Source organism: Gossypium arboreum, chromosome 10 (assembly GCF_025698485.1).
Source record: "Gossypium arboreum isolate Shixiya-1 chromosome 10, ASM2569848v2, whole genome shotgun sequence".
NCBI classification, from domain to species: Eukaryota; Viridiplantae; Streptophyta; class Magnoliopsida; order Malvales; family Malvaceae; genus Gossypium; species Gossypium arboreum.
This window is the reverse complement of record NC_069079.1, coordinates 51,464,467-51,469,682: the sequence shown is the minus strand read 5'-3', so window position 1 is coordinate 51,469,682 and position 5,216 is coordinate 51,464,467. Positions and strand designations below refer to the sequence as shown.

Here is a 5,216-nt window from a genome sequence, read left to right as displayed (position 1 = left end):
ATGAAGTGAGGGCGTCAACTTCATGAACTCCGGCTACATGTTTTCCTGAGGCTGTTCGATTTGTTGGCCATTGATAGTTATTATTCGCGATCCTCTCGATGACCTCATAAGCCTCATTATAAGACTTAGACAAAATTGCACCATTCGGAGAAGCATCTACCATCAATCTTGTATGTGCATTCAGACTATTATAGAATGCCTCCAACTGGATACAATGGAGAATCCCATGATGAGGACACTTACAAAGTAACTCCTTAAATCAATCCCAAGCCTCATACAAAGACTCGTCATCCAATTGTTGGAAAGTTGTGATCTCGTTCCTTTACTTAGCATTTTTACTAGGCTGAAAATACTTATCCAAAAATCTCTCTACTAATTCTTGCAACAAGTATAGAAAAAACTTCAACCTCAGTGCGTCTTCAGTCACACCGGCTATCTTGAATGAATCACTCACCTCCATAAACAATCGAAGGTGGAGATGTGGATCTTCTATGGGCATACCACTGAATTGGACCACCGTTTAGAGCATTTGAAACATCACTGGTTTCAATTTGAATTGGGTTGCCTCAATATCTAGCCTTCTAATTCCTGGGATTTAAAACAGCATATTGTCTAATGCATCAATCTCTATCATCGGCAATAAGGATGGGATTTCGTACACGACTGGCGTCATTACCTTGGTCTTGATTCTGATTTCCAGGGTCTATCATGACTTGTCTTTGAGCTATTCATTCACATCTTCTTTGTCAGAAAGTTCACTCAATTTCAGGGTCTACAGGGAGTAAATCGATAATCCAATCTATTCTCATAAACACCTCAAAAGAAAATCACAAAATTAAAAAGAATAAGTTAGTAATGTTAGAAATAAACCAAACTGGAAGTAAATAATTTCACAAAAAAAATGATTATGGAAACTGTTAACAATCCTCGGCAATTGCGCCAAAAACTTGTAACACATAGGTTTGTGCAAGTGTACACAGTGTTATCAAGTAACAAGTAAGTATCGAGTTATCGTCTCCACAGGGATTGTATTTTTGTTAAATCACTTAATTATAAGTAAATAAAAACACAATATGGTTGAGAAGTGATGATTAAAATTAAATATATTAAACTAAATACAATGATCCCTAATGCAAATTATCCTAAGTATGCAAACTATATGAATGAAATAGATTTTAGCAAAATAAAACACAATTTGCAACAATTATAACATAAATAAACTAGGACAATTACTTTAATTAAACTCAAATTATTATCAACATGCTTAATAACATTCAGAAAAATATTCCAATGCAACTCGATCTTTCATGAGTTTGGAAACCACATTAGGTCCTTTCGGAATCCTTTACTTAGTAAATACGCATTTTACTAATCCTTATTTACTAAGGGTTTCTTAGCATTCGTGTGAGGTAACAAAGACGTGTTAGGTTCGAAACAGTTTAATCACACAAATCTAAAAACTATGCAGATAACAGAGCTTGGTTAGAGTTGTTATGCAACCTGCAATTTAATCAGGTTAGGATCTAAATTGAGCATGCACATTTCAATTATGTATCCACTAGCCGTCGTCTGGTTAGGATCACTTAGCTAATTCAGGTGCACTCCAATCACGTATGAACGTAATACAGACTTGATTTTAATTGAAAACATGATCGATTGAGGCACAAACATTATAAGCATGAATCAAATAAATATTATTTAGTCAAAGCGATCATCCTAGCTTAAATAAAATTAAGCTAACATTGTTGTAAATAAGAACAAACAACACATAACAAACATTTTCAGATTAAATTAAAGAAAAGAAAGATTAAACCCAAATTAAAGTTGCTGTCACTTAAGACTCTGACTGATGAGGCTCCTTTGCTTCTTCACTTTGCTCCTTTGCTGATGGCTCCCAAGGTGGCCGATCAAGGGCTCTTAAGAGGATTTAATTGCTAAAATCTCTATGAAGAGATGATGCTAGGCGTGGGGAATGGAAAATGCTAAGAGAAATGAGAGAGAAGAGAGAATGATGAGGGACGAGGCATGATGAATGAGGGAATGAAGGAGTCTTATTTATAGGTGAAGAGAGGTGGGTAGTTTGCTAAAAATAGCTAGGTTTATTCTCTTCAAACTTTTTCCATGAGTGGCTGGCCACAATTAGTGGAATTTGAGCTAAATTTTGCTTGGTTTTTAAGCAGTTTAAATGCCATAATAACTCAGGACCGAGACTCGGTCAAATGTAAATCTTCAGGCAAATCTCTAATTTGTTCAACAATGCAAGGACCTTGTGTAATTAAACCAAAAAGTGGTTTAAGTGGACAACCATGTGTAGGCAAATTTGGGTTGACTTGGTCTTCAATTTGGATGGTTTTTGTAATCCAACAAAGCTATCAAACCTGTCAAAAAATAAATCAATAATTTAAAGGACCAAAGAATAAAATTTATTCAATTTAAATAATTAATTACAACCCAATTTATTAATGAAATATTTAAAATGATTTATTAAATATAATTTTATATTTTATTATTTAATTTAATCATGCATGACCCATTTTATGTCTTAAAAATGTAATATGTTAAAATCAATATAAAATAAGCCATTTTATGCATGAAAATTATATAATAAAGTATAAAATCTCATTTTAATAATTTATATGTCCTAATTTCATATTTTCACATATTTCATTAATTTATTAAACAATTACTTAGTTTTAACAACGAATTTTAGTAAAAGGTGATAAATTACATAGGAAAAATCCTATATATTTTTCAGTTTACAGTGATGAAAAGATTACTCTTCAAGCACGTAATTTTGTGAGAGTCCCTAGTGAGCGAGATGTTACTAATTGTTCTGTTAATGTTAGTAATCATGTGGCTCAACGTTCTTTGTAGGAACTAATGAAAACATCTAGAGCTGTATTTCATTCAAAGTGATAGAACTCGAGGGGCAAGTGAAGAGCGAATGGTGCAACTCGATGGATTAGATGAATGGAGACCAAAGGTTGATGAGAAACCGAAAAACCACAAGGAATAAAAAAATCAACTCCATGATGTGCATGTGAAGAGAATGAACCAATTCAACATTCGCAATAAAGTATTGTTAGGCAAATTATATCCACAAAATTTTCCTTGAGAGTTTAAGTCAAGAGGATCCCAACCATGCGTGGTAAAAATCATTTTTCTATACGGTACAATTGAGGTAACACATCATGAATACAACACATTCAAGTAAACAGTTATCGTCTCAAATTTTATTATGGTGGTAATAATGATAATGATAGAGAGGAGCTTTGGTTCCAAGACTCACCTTAACTATTTGCGCAAAAAGGGAAAATTCGAGCATGGACTTTAAATAAGTGCTTCTTAGGAGGCAACCCGAGTGTTTTTATTTGTTAGTTTAGTTTCATGTTCTTTTAAAAAAATCAAATATATATATATATATTACATTCATTTTTATTACTTAAATTTTTTAAAAAAGTGAACACATGGTTTTGGGTGTTCCACATTGCCAGGAGATATAGGTGTGTCCTAAGTCGTGTGGATACTAGAGCTAATTTTTTCAATTCTAATTTGAGACACAAGGCATCAATGAGTTACATGGCCTAGAGACATGACTGCATTGGACACACGGCCTTGCACATGGGCATGGTAGAAACAAAGGATCATCGCACACGGTCGTGTGTGACACACAGCCTGGACACACGGGCGTCTCCTAGGCCGTGTTGATACTGGGGGTATTTTTATTTTCTTTTCAAAGCATCACACGAGCTTGAATAATTAGTTTCATATTCTGTTGAAAAATACTGGGTGTATTTTTATTTTTATTTTATTTCTTTGTTCTAAAAAAAGAGAAAAAAAGAAAAAAAGAAAAGGAAAAAAAGAAAACAACATAAAAAAGAGAAAAAAAATTGATTAAGCTTGAATAATTAGTTTCATAGCCTATTGAAAAGCTCGTTTCCATTTGTAAGTATTCTTGCTGATATAGTTTCTTTTAATTCAACAACTAATTGATTTCTAGCTTGTGAACATTTCTCGTTCGACTATTGAGTGCACAATATTTGAACCTTAAACACTTTGAGTGATTTGAGTAGTCTTGAGTGAGGATGTCAATTCTTGTTGATTTTGAATTTAAGGTAGTTATTTAGATAAAGAGAGACACCTACGTTTTTGTACTTTCAAAATTTCGGCTTGGACTATGTAACGTCTCAAAAGCCCCAAATCCCAAAAATCCTATTAAAAATTATTTCGTCTGTTTGTGATGTGGATGTATGTTTGCTTTAGTGGTTTAGTGCTCTAGAAGTGTTTGGGAAGTCATGGGTTCAAGCCTTGACCTGAGCAAAATTTTGCTCCTAATTGAGTAAACCCTTGTCTCCAGCTAGTAGACTCTTAAATTGATAAGAGGGTTCCATGATATAAAGGGCTTACTAGTGTAGTGGCAAGGGGCGTGTGGAGTGTTATGGGGGATCTGGGGTTCGAGGCTTGTCAAAGCAAAAGAGTATTTTGGTTTTGTTTTGCTCCTAACATGGGAAGGTGTTGTAGGAAATTGGAGTGTTAGAAGAGTGTGAGGAGATGTGGCCGAATTTTAGGGAGTGGTTGGAGGGACTTTCGATTGGTATGGATTTGGATGAGTGGGTTATGGTTGAGTGATCTTAGGAGTGATAGGGGGAGAGAAATTAGGAGTTTGAGTGGATTGGTAGTGGGTATGCCGATTTTGAACTCTCACTTTTGGCATTTTCGGCTTTTGAGCAAAAGCTGGGGGGTTTGGTTATTGTTCTATTTGGTTCTTTTCTCCTTGGTGTGAATTGTAACCTCTTTGTTTTGGTCGTTTCATTTTTGGTAATTTTTTCTTTTCTCGGATTGTTCTCTATTAACGTTTTGGTTACCGATTTCCTTGGCTCCTTTTCTCTCTAATATCAAGTTCTTTGGCCGAATATCCCCTTTCTTTCACTCCCTCACTCCAACGCTACCCCTCTTGATCAAATACACTTTCTTCCTTCACCTTTCCTCTCTTCTTCTCACTTGACCGAATATACCATCTCCCCTCTTTCGACTCTCGAGTTCATCAAAGTTTATTTCTGTCCATCTGGCTAGTGAGACCGAATACTCCATCCCTTTTGGGTTACGGTTTGGTATTGTTCTTCAACAAGTTGGTATGTACTCTTGCACTGCTAAAAGCCGAATACTTTTTCCCTTCTTGACCGATTCTTACCCTTCTTTTCCTAGGTGTGATGTTT

General features: G+C 34.8%; 1 non-coding gene across 1 annotated transcript; it reads left to right on the top strand.

Annotated features, from left to right (window-relative positions):
* Nucleotides 1-221: 221 nt before the first annotated feature.
* On the top strand, nucleotides 222-328 carry LOC128283232 (small nucleolar RNA R71). Its single transcript, XR_008273574.1, has one exon. It is a non-coding gene; the product is annotated as a small nucleolar RNA R71 (small nucleolar RNA).
* Nucleotides 329-5,216: the final 4,888 nt, after the last annotated feature.